Source organism: Armigeres subalbatus, chromosome 1, assembly GCF_024139115.2.
Source record: "Armigeres subalbatus isolate Guangzhou_Male chromosome 1, GZ_Asu_2, whole genome shotgun sequence".
Taxonomy (NCBI): Eukaryota; Metazoa; Arthropoda; class Insecta; order Diptera; family Culicidae; genus Armigeres; species Armigeres subalbatus.
Window position 1 is genome coordinate 184331118 of NC_085139.1, and position 16111 is coordinate 184347228.

At 42.1% G+C, this 16111-nt stretch overlaps 1 protein-coding gene across 1 annotated transcript in view; it reads right to left on the minus strand.

The window, feature by feature from the left end:
* Nucleotides 1–16111, minus strand: part of LOC134206806 (uncharacterized) — a 35094-nt gene that overhangs the window by 15932 nt on the left and 3051 nt on the right. The gene's annotated exons all lie outside the window — the stretch shown is intronic.

Here is a 16111-nt window from a genome sequence, read left to right on the forward strand (position 1 = left end):
GGCGTTCATAGTAGATTGAGCACTTGTCTGAGGCCACGAGGGCGGACGCACATCAATGAACTCTTCTTAGAGATTTTCTTAAAGATGGCTTTAGCTATATAGTCAAGTATTTCATTACAACTAAAAAAGCACACAAATAATCATCCCCCATAACCACACGTTACAACGCATTGGAACGCGTTGGTTTCCTTTGAAGCCGCTCACTAAAGCAGTAGACATCACCTACGTCGAAGAGCACCTGAATGGCGATGTGGCAGACTACGGTGGCGGTATAGTAATGAACCTCGGATCACGCGCGCAGGACATGTGTCTTCTGACTCCGGATCTCCAGGAAATCCAGGAGTAGAGCGGCTGAAAAACAACAAAGCCCCTGGTGTTACCCAAACTGACTATCTACAAAACGCTTATTAGACCTGTAGTTCTCTACAGACACGAGACCTGAACAATGCTCGTGGAGGACCAACGCGTACTGGGAGTTTTCAAAAGAAAGGTGCTGCGTACCATAAATGGTGGGGTCCAGATGGCGGACGGTACGTTGATGAGGAGAAGGTTGAATTAGCTGTTGGGTGAACATTCCATCGTTCACATCGCGAAAATCGGAAGACTGCGGTGGCCCGGGCATGTAGCCAGAATGTCGGACAGAATTCCTGTGAAAATTGTTCTCGACAACCATTCAACGGGAGCAAGAAGGCGAGGTGCGCAGCGCGCAATCGGATCTAGATCTAGTGGAAGACGATTTGCGGATCCTCCGCAGACTGCGTGGTTGGCGACGTGCAGCCATTGACCGAGCTGAATGGCGAAGACTTTTGTGCACAGCACAGACCACTCCGGCCTTAGTCTGATAATAAATAAATAAAAATCAAACTCAACAACGCATCAGCGTGCATCGTCCACCGATTTTTTTTAATTGCATAAAACGATTGCATTGCAATTGCATTCTACCATCAAGATTTTAGAGCATAGTTTACCATCAGCTTAAGGTCTCCAGTTAGCATCACGAGTAAAGGCGTAGAATTTTCAACGTACAACGTTCAATGTTTCGTGATTGTCATCATTGGTCTAACTAGTCCCGATGCCTAGGCGGGGGGGCTATGGTCCCTTCATCTGTTTTCTCTGTTTTGAGCTTTTTTTCAAAAAATCTCGAACATATTACCACCTCATTAAGTTAGCTTAGTGTTAATGTGATAAATCAGGTAAATTGATAGCGTATGGCTATTGAGTCTAAGGGAGCATCCATAAATTACGTAACGATTATAACGATATGACATAGGGAGGAGGGGAGTTGAAAATGGCCCATTTTCGCGTTACGTAATTAATGGATATTCCCTAAGTGTAGTAGCGCAAAGCTAGTTCAGCATACTCAAAGGACAATATATGATGGATCGCCGTCAGGTTCCCACTGAGGCAGTGAATATTTTTGTATATTTCGTAAATATACTATTTACCAGGGATTCCGAATTTTTCAGAAATTTCAAAGGGAATATTCCAGCGATTCCGAAGGGAATACTCCAGGAATATGAACGGGAACGTTCCAGGGATTCCTATACAGGAATGTTCCAGAGACTCCGACGAAAAAATTTCATTTATTCAAGAGATTCCAAATGGAATTCCAACGTGAATGTTCCAGGGATTTCGTAGGTAATGTTACAGGGATGCAAAAGCAAATCGTATAAGGATTTCGAAGCTATCTGTCGGGGGATCCCGAGGCAAACCTTAGAGGGACTCCAAATTATTCCTCCAGCGATTCCGTAAAGAATCCTCCAGTGATTCCGAAGGGAATACTCCAGGTATGTTGAAGCAAATCGTTGAAGGATTTCGAAGCAAATCGTCCGAAGAAGTCCGAAGCAAACCGTCGATGTTTTCTGAGGCGAATCGTCAAATGATTCCCAAGCAATTCGTCGGGGGATTTCGAAGCAAATCGTCAGAGAATTCCGATTCAAAAGGTCGAGAGACTCCGAATTCAATATTCAATGGATTCCATATCGTCGAAGTATTCTGAAACAAATCGTCAAGGAATCCCGAGGCAAATATCCGAATGATTTCGAAAATATTCTTTGAACGACTCCGGAGAAATTCCGAAGCAAATCAACGAGAGATTCTGTAGCAGATCTTCCAAGGAATATGAAGGGTATCCCCCACAGATTCCTAAGGGTATTTCTCAACGATACCCAAAGAAATCCTGTGTGAAATCTTTTGGATTTCGTTTGGAATTCTTCGATGATTCTGAAAAAAAATTCTTTAGAGTTTCCAATGAAAATTCTTCTCGGAATCAGATGGAAATTCCTCTCGGATTCTGATGAGAATACTTCTCGAATGCTGATGGGAATAGTGGAGATTATCATGCTGCTAGGTAAGCGGTAGTCTGGTGATAAACTGTCATTCCAGTCCTTGATGGTTGACCACATATCTCTGACTGCTGGCGAATTAACACGATTGCTTTGATTGATACTTTGGTGACTCTCCGTTGTTTTTCAGTAAGTTTTATATTACTTTGATGCTTTCAACTATTAGATGTTGTCTTTTCATAATTAACACCAAGTGCATTTTCACTGCCACACATCAATCTTTCTCAGCAATGAGAAACAAGTTCATTTGTCTTCCACTTATTTCATTATGATAGGGTAAATAAGGGAGATAACTCTTTTGTCTTCAAACTTTTTCAATTAACCAACAGTTCATTTTAAAGTACGTGACTGAACTGATTAAGCGAAAAACTTTTGGTTAATTGGGATGTTGAAAATTGATATCACTGCTTACTAACTTTTCAAATCCTAGGGAGAGCTAATTATTATCTAGAGTGGGGTAAGCCCCCCTCTACCTCCCCCCCCCTTTATTTACGCCAAACAATTAGCATCCATGCTGATTGATTTTGATATGAATTGCACTGTGCATCACATTTGTTCTTTTATTGAAAAACTTGGCAAGCTTTTTGGCTTTCATCCACAACACTATCCAAGAAACGAATCATGTTTACGAATAACCACTAACCTTCAATCTTATCGTAAAAGAAATGGTGCCCTTCCGACGTCAATCAGCTTTCGGTAGATTTCCTTTACCTACCACAACTTTTGACAACCAACCGCATCCAACCAAGCCCGAAGTGGAACGGCAAAGTTCCTGACAGAACTCCGCTCATAGCTTCTGAGGTAACAAAAGAAAAACTTTCCAAATCGTGTGACATTTTGCGATTTATTTACATAAATAAATGTCACACTTGTTTCCATTTGAGTTTGGCACGCATAGATCGGACAAATATTCCACACAAGTACGCTAATGTTTCCATCCGTTTTGGGGTCAGATTGTTTTTGTTTCCATCTTCCTAACGCGGCGTAGACGAGACGCCTTGCTGATAACGAGGAAAATGATTTCCCGATATTGTTATGACAGATCTTGAACATGGCCCCAAATGCACTGGTCCATGTTTGACGGATGATTTATGGAGCCACATTTCAAACTGGAATTTGCCCCAATCAATATGGCAGACCGTTCCGGTGGGGCTAGCGTAAAATTAAATAATTTCTCTTCGATAGTTGAACGCGAATTCCTTTCGCCCCTGGGGTAGCAAAAAAAACGGATCGATTCAACTATTACCATATTTGGTTCCAAATTGCTCAAAATTGATATTACTACGATGCGATAGAAATCATGACTATGTCCATTCCAATGAATAAATAAGGGGAATTCGCGATGCGTATCTCAAGATATCTTCGGTTGTCACTTGTCAGACTCCATAATCGTGATTGGAGTAATTTCGTAATGTTATCAGTGCTGGAACAGTATCCTAGTCCTGGACTTCCAAACGCTGTTCCCAGTTCATTCGTGTTGTCATAACTTTGCAAGATGGTTTAGTTGCCTACATACTAAGGGTCAATGTCACTATTAAGCGGAGCTTACCCATACGCTTAAACCTGTTTAAGCACTAAACGGAATTAAATCAATTGGCTCTAAACTGAATTATAATTTGATGCGATATTGCTTCTTTAGATGAAATAGACGGAAGGTGCAAAATGAGGTCAAAATTTTACTTTTTATTGCAATTATGTTCCATTAATTTTTATTATTATTATTGTTCCAACAGACAAAAAAAGAAAAACCTATTGATTCCATAGCTTTTCTGTGCCTCTATGTCGGCATAGGTACAAGAAGGACAAAACCGGTAAAACTATCTCCTCCCTCTTGGAAGAAAATTAAAAAGGCAGTTTCCTAACTTGGCACTTTTCGTTTGCCCTTTCGCCGATCTCCGATTCCGTTTGTTCGTCGGTCTGTTCTTTCCACGTTCCCTAATGAAAAGTGGTTTTCACCCTCGCATCATTCTGTCAGGGATGGAATTCTTTTTCTGGAAGACCGAAGGGGGGGGGGGTCAGAGTAAGATTTGGCGCGTCGTCGCCGGTGGTCGGTAGAACGGTAGGTAAGGGAAATGTGTGAAAAGAAAAATTAACTAATTTTCAAAATGAATGCGGTTTCCCCGTGGCACTTTTGTCTTTGGCGCAACGAAGGTGATATGTGGGGGAATTTTTTAGTAGCAACTAAAATGACAAGGACAGCATAATGAATACTTTAGCAGAAAATATTTAAACTTTATGAAATGTATCAAATGAAAATTATATTTATTTTATATGGAAGAATTTCATCATTGTGTCTCTAGAACTAGTTGTACTTTAGACAAAATGTTCAATTCATTTGAGTGAATTAACTATTATAAGTTATTTTGATGCTTAACGCATCACCACGCCACCCCGTTCAAATTAAACATAACCATATGTTTGATCCAGCCACAATCATACTCCATCTTCCATTGTACGTAACAATGACACTGATGATTACTCCACTTATGTTGCCCTGGGCATAAATCACAAAACATATGTAAAGTTGTCTGTAGTTCAATTGCACATGCTGCGTTCGTTCTCTCCGGGGACAACTCGGTGCTGCTTAACGATTCCGAACTTAAGTTCCTTTGCCGTGTGGGACAACCCTGCTTACTCACAACATTTCAATATTTAATCATCGATGTTAAATTAATCGAAAACTCCCCGTAGAGGCACGCATTCAGTTGCAAGCCGAAGTGGATCCATCCTTCCTGCCCCGCCACCGCTGGCTGCTACAGCAAACGTTGAATTCGAGAATCCGAGTTCGAAGTTCCCATGTCGAACATCGATGTGGAGGGTCGGCAAGAAGGGGGCCTACAAAGTTGCCTCCGCCATGCACCACCGGAACGCACCGCAGCACAGCGGTTTGCCAGCAGCAGGTTATTATTTTGTCATCTTGTGGGATTTTTCGTTCCACGGTTCCAACATGAACAACAACACTATCTACTTGTACGGCTGCAGCGGCAGCACGAGTAAGAACAGTAGCAACTTTCCCACCGCCCCCTACCTACATGTACACGTGCTCAGATGACTGTACTACGGAGGATTTTCATACAAAAGGTAGTCAAAATATGTTACGATTTTGAGACTTGTAATGTTTGGTAGAATGGTTTTGTAAAAAATATTTTTTAAATTACATCATGAAAAAGGTCTTCGCTGTTGTACAACTTTGGATATCGCTTTGAAAATGATTCTAGAAAATCGCGCATATCCTTCCCGAACCCTCGACCTCGACTCTGACCTCTTTGGTGATGAACAGCGTCCGAAACTATCCGAGACAGCGTTGCCGAAATAGGATGACCTCGATGGGGCATCTCTTGAAGGCTGCTTGAATACAGCTGAAGCAGCAGAGTGCTCTGAGAATAGGTCGTATGTGCAAAAGAAAGTCCCTCTTTGCTTCCTTTCTCTTTTGATTATTACCGAATTATACTGCAAAATGGTGGGTTGACATCAAGGAAGGAGCGCCCAACAAAGCTCTGGTCCCCACAAGTCCCTATCTCACGCTTTCTTGGGTCGTCCGATGACAAAAGACCGCCAGCTAAGGGTTATGTACTTAGCTGGTAGTGCAGCCTGGGCACTGTTGTCCTTCTGACATCAGCTAGAGTGAGAAGGTACGCCTCGAGCGTCTGTTCACCAGGAGGTGCGGCTCAAACAGCGTCTGCCTGGTACCCAGCGGCTGATTAACGAAATGCTGTATCGCGTCAAATATACCTAAGGTGGCAGCCCCATCATCGCGATGTAGGTAACGTGACCCCAGTAAGCACTATAGGATTTCGGGCGGTCATTAATCGAAAATGTCATGTCTTCCGAATTATTTTAAAATATTTTCTCTCCATTGTCAATACTCTAATTAAGAGAAATTCTGAATTTGAAGTCTCTAGGTGCACTAGTTCCAAAGATATAAGGTGGCAAAGTCAGAAATGGGTAAAAAAGTTAGCAAATTTTCTGAAAAAATATTTTATTTTCAACTATTTATTGAAATATTTTTTAAATGTTTTTTCAATGTTAATACATCGTTACAAAGGTTATTGTATAAGCTTTTAAATGGTGTGCAAAACTAATGGTTACACTGTGAAAAAAAATTGAAAAAATGCGGAAGCAATATTTTTTCCAAAAACGACGCTATTTTCAACTTTGATAGTGAAGAACTTTTTTTCCTCAGGAATCCCCAGGTTCATTTATGATACATTAAGGACGAAGCTTCAACTAAAATGTCCCGAAGGAATTTCTTGCCAATATTTGTAACAGAGTTAAGTCCCTCTGATTTTTTTTCATTTGTTTTTTTACCGTGTTTTTCCTCTCTCGTACTCCAAGGTGAATGTACACTCCAAAAAGAATGTTTGATAGAAGGCCCGGAGACCCCTAGTGTTATATACCAACTAACTCAGCTCGTTAAGTTGAGGTGATGTCTGTATGTGTGTGCATGCGCGTCTGTATGTATGTGCGCAAAGAACGCAATCGCCATTTAGACACTTATTTGTGTCCGATTTTCTCGCAACAAGTTTCATTCGACGAAATCTAGTCCCATCGTTTCCTATTGAAAATGGGTCAGACTGAACTATGCGCTCAAAGGGTATGGTCAAAATACATTTATTGGTAATAACTTCGACTTTATTTATAACCATTTGAGCTCATTTAATTAACTTTTCAAAGGAGTAAATGAATAAAACCCCCAATGCAATGCAGCACAACGGTAACGGAAGGATTTAACAGTTCGCTCATATATTTCCTGTCAAATTTTACCGTTTCCGTCGCCATTCCGCTGAAATGCGTTTGGGGCTTGAGTGGTTTGAGTCATTCTCTAAACCTAATTTTCTGAGCTATTCATTAGCTACTGATGGAGAACTAAATATGAGATTTTATAATATGTAAATATTTATAAATCTCCTGGAATCAATAATTCCCGACATGTTTATTGCAAAAGTAAAGACGAACAATATCTTAGTTAGAACGGAGCGTATGAAATTCCTGCTAGTGTTCATGAATGTCTGGCTAATGGTAGGGAAATATTTATTCACTCATCTACACTTTGAGGTTCACTGGCTGAACAACCAGCGGAAAGTCAATATAAACAGTTGAAGAAATTTAGAACTCATAATGCAAGAAAATGATCAAGAGAGGCAAATGTTGACATTTTCCTTCGTGCCTTACATGAATCAGATCCATTTTAAGCTCGATTTGGATAACGAGGAGACGTTGGAAAAAAATTTTTCACTTAGTTATTCTTATGCCATGCGTAATTTTGTAATATTTGAAGATTTTCAAAAGTTCTTTATCTTCTAATACTTTAGATGAATTTATCTCATCTTCCATCGTTGATGGAATTGAAGAAAATATCATTGAAGACTTAAACCTTGACACAGAAAAGAATGATGCTGTATATAACTTGTAGAAATCATGAAAACAAATCAAAAGTAATTCAAATAGTGTTGTTATTTAAATTAAAAGAATTTTGCTTTTCGGAAGAATGGAGCATTCTTACATTCCACAATGAATGTCCACATTTTTTGAGAATATATTAATCTCATTTTGAATAACTTGTACACGTAAAAATGTCATGGGATTGCGATTTCTAATTTGCTAATACCCTTTTTCAAAAGTTATTTTCAATTCTGATTATTTGATTAACATTTAATGCTTTATGATCCTTCAGATCCTAGTACTTTGTCAATCAAATTGTCCAAAATACAAATTGTGAGGCATGAGAGTGAGAACAAAAAATATCACGGAATGTCATGAAATTAATGTCATTTAACATGATCGCCGCCATAATGTCCATAAATTGCTGAACTTAGTTTTTGTACAGCCCCCTTCCTTCTCCTTAAGAAAACGCACGAAATTTCAACTTCCCAAATAGGTTTGCTTTGTCACGTTAATCGAACCTATGAAAAAAATAATTACGTAATTCATAGACGATCCCCAAAGGGGGGGGGGGTTGGAAATTGTATATTCATGCTATTTCGACCATACACAGCTAAAACTAAGTGGAAAATCACTTTAAAAGTCCAATTTTATTTTTGACCGCTCGCTTGTATGGGGATCCCCCATAGTGGTAAGGTAGCTTACTGAAGCCTCTCAAATACCACGAAAAATGGAGATAGAAGAAGAACAAGTTATTAGTGAGGCGCAGGAAAAAATGGAGCAGAACGATATGCGGAGGTTTTATGAGTCTGTCAATGGCGTGCGGAGAAAGACAGCGCCATCTCCCGCCATGTGCAACGACCAACAAGGGAATTTGCTGACAGATAAAACTGAAGTGGCTGCCAGGTGGAAGCAACACTTCGAGACTTTGATGAATGGAGGAAGTGACGGTGCATCGGTGAACAGAATAAATATTAGCGACGATGGACAAACTGTGGAGTCACCTACACTAGATGAGGTTAAAAAAGCTGTCAAAGAGCTGAAAAACAATAAGGCTGCGGGGAAGGACCAGCTCCCGGCTGAACTTCTCAAACATGGCAGTGAGCAGCTTTATGAAGTTCTGCACCATATTATGTCGAAAATATGGGAAGACGGGAAATGCCTGCTAGCTGGTTGGACGGCCTTATTTGCCCTCTCTTTAAGAAAGGGCACATACTGGAGTGCGCCAATTACCGAGGAATAACCCTCCTTAATTCGGCGTACAAAATTATGTCCCGTATTCTGTTCAACAGATTGAGACCGCTTGAAGAGTCCTTCGTCAGCGAATACCAAGCAGGTTTTCGTGAGGGCCGATCAACGACGGATCAAATGTTTACCCTGAGACAAATCCTTGATAAATTCCGGGAGTACAACTTGCAGACACATCATCTGTTTATTGATTTCAAGGCGGCGTACGATTCAGTGAAACGGAATGAATTATGGCAAATTATGCTTGAACATGGTTTTCCGGCGAAACTGATACGGCTGATTCGTATAACGTTGGACGAATCGAAATCAAGTGCAAGGGTTGCGAATGAAATATCGACGTCATTTGTTACCTTAGATGGATTAAAACAGGGTGATGCACTCTCGAACCTACTGTTCAATATAGCGCTCGAGGGAGCGATTAGGAGAGCTGATGTGCAAAGAAGCGGTACCATTATCACAAAATCGCATATGCTCCTGGGATTTGCGGACGATATCGATGTTATCGGAATTGATCGCCGTGCCGTGAAAGAGGCTTTTGCGCCTTTTAAGAGGGAGACAGCGAGGATTGGACTCACGATCAATACCAGTAAAACGAAGTACATGGTCGCTGGCAATCAACATGGGTTCATTAGTGGTGGTGGTAGCGAAATAGTGCTGGATGGTGAAAAATTTGAAGTGGTAGAAGAATTTGTATATCTTGGAACATTAGTGACGTGCGATAATGATGTTACCCGCGAGGTGAAAAGGCGTATTGCAGCTGCAAATAGGGCTTATTACGGACTTCGTAACCAGCTTAAGTCCCGTAGTCTGCAAACGAAAACAAAACTCGCGCTGTATACTACTCTGATTCTTCCGGTGGCTTTGTACGGCTATGAAACATGGACGCTAAAGGAGGCTGATCGGAGAGCTCTCGGAGTGTTTGAGCGTAAGGTGCTGCGGACAATACTCGGCGGTAAACAGGATAACGGTATCTGGCGGCGTCGCATGAATCACGAATTGTACCAGGTGTATAAAAGGCTGGATATTATTAAGCTTATACAACACGGCAGACTATGGTGGGCTGGTCACGTTGTTCGTATGCCGGAAGAACGTCAAGCGAAGATAATATTTAGTAGAGAACCCGGAAGAGGCCGTAGGCTTTGTGGAAGGCCGCGTACACGATGGCTTCTTGCAGTTGAAGAGGACCTGAGGGCGCTCAATGTTCAGGGCGACTGGAAGCGATTGGCCCAGGATCGAGTCCAGTGGAGAAGGATACTCCATTCGGCGTAGGTTCATCGAAGAGCTGTAGCCCATCAAGTATCAAGTAAGTATACTAAAGATTACTTCAGATCTTTAGGCGGATATCTAAAGATTATTGCTTTGTCTAGCGTACTGAAGTTAAAATGTAGCAGAAAATGCTCTACTATTAGCGAAAGAAAGCGTGAACAAAGAGAGCCTCTGTTTTGCACATACGACCTATTATCAAAACAATCTAGCAACGGAGCTTTGGAGGGCAACGTTTGGTATGTAAGACAAGGCCGAAACAAGGCCAAGGAGAAGAAACGCCGCCTGGAAGAAGGAGAATGCAAGGGGCACAACAGCAGTGCCGTTCTCAACAAACAAGCATGTTCTATCAGAAGCTCAATGCATCACGGAAAGGCTTTTTGCCACCAACCGAGGATGATAGCATCTTGGTGGACGAACGATGAGTTGGTCGAAAGGTGGTACCAGCGCTTCGAAGAACACTCAAAAGCCGCTGATAGTAAAGGAAGTGAGGGTCAAGACCACGGAAACATTGACTACTTCAGTTCAGTTAGTCAGCCAGCCCCCATTTTGAGGGAAGTTCAGGATGCAATCCAACAACGTTAAAGCATCTGGTGAGGATGATATCAGACCTGAACTTAGTATGATGGGTATGGATAAGTTGGCCACTTGTCTGCCAGAGCGAAGAGCCAGAATCTGGGAAACAGAACAAATAGACGCGTAGTGCACCGAGCAAGGTGGAAGAAACAGGTACGAAACGGCACGTGGCGAGCGTAAGTAGCAAATGGAGAATGGAGAAATGTGGCCCCTAGCGCGACGGCAACACTTTCAATATCGCGACGAAACTTCTTTCGAATCACGGCTGGAATAGTGACGGAAATCTTTTCGGAATCGCGATGGGAGGTTTTCCGGGATCGCCAAGCGAATTCTTTTTGGAGCGCAACGGGGATCCTTTCGGGATCGCGATGGGAATTTTTTCGCGATCGCGACGGGAATCTGTTCGGGAGCGCAAGATTAATACTTTCAAAATCGCGACAAAACTACTTTTGAGATCGCGACGGAAATCCTTTTGGGGATCGTTACTGGAATTCTTCCGGAGTAGCTATGAGAATCCTTTCAGTATCACGACGGGAATCTTTTCGGGATTGCTACGAGATTACTCTCTGGATCACGTCTGGAATCTTTTTTGAAACGAATTATTTCTGGTTCGCGACCGGAATCCGGTAACTGCTAGAACAACTTTTTGACAAATCCACCACCCAATTACTTTATCACCAAGGATCAAGGATTGCATTTTCTCTCAACTGATCCAACCGGATCAAACGTCCACTTGAATGCAGAAGGCATCAGTGACGCACCAACCCGATCGAGGATTGGACTTTCTTTCAACTGATCCAACCGGATCAAACGTTCACAAGCCATCTGTGACGCACCAACCCGATCGAGGATTGAATTTTCTCTCAACTGATCCAACCGCATCAAACGACTTTCACGCGTGTGTAAATATCGTGTATGTATATGGATTGCTGCAATAAAATAACTTACGCGTTTTGTTAAAATTAAATTATGCTACTTTTATTTTGGTCAACATTATTCCCATAGTGACATCGTAGAGTTGAGGAATTTACAAAGTTCAATACAACAACTGCTTCGAGCTTCGGACTTGTTTACAAGCGAGAATGTCGTTTGGTTACCATTCCGCTGGCTTCCTCTGGCGCTGGCTGGCCGAGCTACTGCAATTTATGCGGATCATCGAGCTTGTGTCGAACTGATATGCCGCCGAGCATCGAACTAGGAACCGTGGATGCATGGTGGCTCATTCCTGGAACGTCTTATCCTGTGATTCTCTGGTTTGTTTATCGGTGCACACACGGACGTACAAGCACAATCTCGTGTACGAACCTCGCTAAGTATTCGCTGTAAGTTTCTCGAATATATACAACTTAGCAATGGTTTAAACGCTCCAGCGGGAAGTGCAAACGATGTTTTGATGCATTATTAATAATCACACAATGCGATTAATGATCTGCCTGACACTGCCATCAATATTACGGTTCCATAGTTGCACTGCAGCTTAAGGAAATGCGGTCATCAAAAGAAATCAATTGGTCATTAATAAACTACCTAAAGCACCCTCAACAAAATAAACCTGGGGTTTTAAAGTCGCTACTGCTTTTTCTTTAGTCACCTATAACTCCCTAGATCTTCATACCAAAGCGAAAAAAATGCTATCAACAAATATAGACTTCGGTTGATAAATACTTACAGTTTTTGCGTAATCTCTATATGATGATTGATTCTCTCAGCCATTGAGACGTCTTTCGAGAATAGTCCTTGATGCAAAAACCTTTGCCAAAATATCTGATTGGCACGGCAAATGCTGGGTGAAGTGTACTATTGGTACTTCGCGTACCTGAAGGAATAAAATAGACCCCATCTCGGGTTCTTAGTCTCTTACCCAGCAACTCCTATCCCTACCTCCTAGTGGTGCTGGCCGGGATACGAGCAACCTTAGGGAAGATCGGGTAACCAACCCCGGTGGGAACTATGGTCGTATGCTGACAGGGAAGGAGGGGGTTGCCCCTCTCCGGAGGTGCAAATCTTACTGAGCGTCTGTTCTCCATGTCAGGATCGGCTCACAACAGCGTCTGTTCTCCATGTTAGGGGCGGCTGATCATCGTCCGAGTGCCAGCGAGGGACTCTAAGTGAAACTGTGCACCATGGTCCACCGGGAATAAGGAGAAATGGTCCTCCGGAAATTTAGGGCGTTTGGTGTCATGCCCTGCAAGCCAGCCTTTAAAAAAAAAAAACATACGCAACGAACAATCAACAAGATAGTACGGACCGGAACCATCGGCGAAGACCACCGCGACGAAAAGGGACTAGCGATTGGAATCTCGGTTCGTGGAACTGCAAATCTATCAACTTCATCGGGAGCACACGCATACTCGCCGATGTGCTCAAGGACCGTAGATTCGTCATCGTAGCGCTGCAGGAGGTTTGTTGGAAGGTATCAATGGTGCGAACATTCACAGGTAATCATACCATCTACCTGTGCTGCGGCAACACACACGAGCTGGGAACAGCTTTTATAGTAATGGGAGATATGCAAAGGCGGGTGATCGGATGGTGGCCGATCAATGAAAGAATGTGCAGGTTGAGGATCAAAGGCCTGTTCTTCACCTTCAGCATAATCAACGTCCATAGCCCACATTCCGGAAGCACTTATGATGATAAGGACGCATTCTACACGCAGCTGGAACGAGAGTACGATAGCTGCCCAAGCCACGACGTCAAAATCAGCATAGGAGATTTGAACGCTCAGGTTGACCAAGAGGAGGTGTTTGGACCGACTGTTGAGAAGTTCAGCGCTCATCGACTGACGAACGAAAACGGCCCACGACAGTATAGACCACGTAGAGCTATGGAAAATTATGGACGAGAACAGCTTCCCTGGGAAGCTTACCAGACCGACCAAAGCAACGGTGGATGGTGTGCAAAACTGAGTGAAGATTTCGTGTGAACACTCCAGTTCGTTCGATTCACGCCGGAAACTAAGACAAGGTGATGGACTTTCGTGCCTGTTGTTCAACATTGCACTAGAAGGTGTCATGCGGAGAGCCGGGTGTAACAGCCGGGGTACGATTTTCAACAGATCCAGTCAATTTATTTGTTTCGCATTTTACAAAGGTGGCAGAACCGTACACCCGCCTGAAACGTGAAGCAACAAAAGTTGAACTGGTGGTGAATGCGTCAAAGACGAAAGACATGCTTGTGGGCAGAACCGAGCGCAACAGGACCCGCCTGGGAAGCAGTGTTACGAAAGACGGGGATACCTTCGAGGTGACCGAGGAATTCGTCTACCTCGAATCCTTGCTAACGGCTGATAACAATGTTAGTCGTGAAATACGAAGGTGCATCATCTATGGAAGTCGGGCCTACTACGGGCTCCAGAAGAAAAGATTCGCCACCGCATCAAATGTCCTCTACTGACATGAAATATGGACAATACTCGATGTTATTGCTCCTAATAACAATTTTCGGATTTTCCGGAAATTTAACACTCCGCTTCTTTATAGTTGATGTAGAGAGTTATAATTTCCCTGAAATATGAGTTCATTTTACATAGATGTTCACAGACTTTGAGGTTAGCTTACGTTTAGTGTTGTTTGGAGCTCAATTCGCTGTATAAACGGCATAAACTACCGATTTTAATAATCACTGCGTGATCCTAAACATTTTAAGCTTTCATTAGTCATTTAGATAATTTAGGATCATTGGGGAGGCTTTTTACCTTATTATACTTCTTAATAAACTAGGATTTCTACTCTAGTGTAACTCAATTACTAACACTTCAATCTGTAATAAAAATAAGGTTGAATATGCTATCAAATACGCTCCACATTTCAACTAACCGTTATAGAATATAATACTTGAATTCATTTAATTTATATTGTTTAAAGGCTTTCAGAAACACTTTCTATTTGATAGATCTATCTGATTGTTAACTTTCGGTGGCGAAGAAAAGTGGTCTTCCGAGATTTACAATATCAGTGTATATTTGTTGATATTTTAATATCCTGCATGGTGTGTAAAACAGGGCATTACTGTTTGTGTTGAGGTACATCGAGAAAATCTACTCACGTTTAGTCAAACTTTGTCTTCTATGTCCGTCCTATGTCCAAGTCCCTTTCTGGTAGTTTGAGGTCTGTTTATAAGTTCTTGATAGGTATATGTTTGTAAATATTACGTAATTTATATTCATTACCTGAAGGTCAATTTTTCATGCACTCAGCGATTTAGGTTAGCATTAGGTAGATATATATTGCATGAAATCTACATAAAATAGATAGTTTTATATTGATATAGTTGTAAGTTCAAGTATACTACCTTAGTTTAGAATAGTTTAAGCGAATAATATCAATATTTTAATAGGAATAATCAGTATAAAACAATATAATTCACTTTGTACTTCCTCGATGACTACACATGTCCACGTATGCTATTGTTATAATTCATATTGGTCATTAGTTGTCCATCTACCACTACTCGTCTATCATTTCTACGGTATAAGTATGATATACATATATTTGGATACAAGCACGATCATTATAATAGCTAGGAGCGACACAACGCCGAGGGGTTGTAACACTCCCCCCCGGTATGCCAACTCCAAAGCTTGGCTTACATACTTTCGCTCCAAATATCAAGAACTGCTAGTTTAACGGCAGGACGCTCATAAACACCTTTGCTAGTCTGTACCGTTGCGCTACGTGCCTGCTTTCCTTTTTCCACTATACCTATAACCCGGCCTTTGGGCCAACAGTTTCGGGGTAACTCTGGATCTACAATAACGACGACGTCGTCAACAGCTATGGGTTTGACCCTTTTGAACCATCTCGTTCGTCTAGTGATTTCAGGTAGATAGCTCCTGAGCCAACGCCTCCAGAACATGTTGGCCATTATCTGCGATGTCTGCCATCTTTTTCGCACCACGTGAACGCTGTCATCACATAGTGTTAGAGGTTTTGTTCCATCCGATGAACCTAATAAAAAATGGTTGGGTGTAAGGGCCACCTCCGATTCCTGATCCACAGGTACTTCAGTCAATGGGCGGCTGTTAAGCGTTGATTCTATCTGTACCAGTGTACTGCGCAATTCCTCGTCAGATGGTCGTTTGGTTTTGAGTACCTCAGTCAAATTTCGCTTGACCGATTGAATGAGCCGCTCCAGCAACCACCCATGTGCGGACTAGCCGGTGGGTTAAAGTGCCAGGACATAGTAGGCGTCGTAAATTCCTTCGCAATTTCATGCTTATCCAACGCGCGCAGAGCGTCGCGAAGTTCTTTAGATGCACCTACAAAATTAGTCCCTCTATCGCTGTAGAAGCAAAC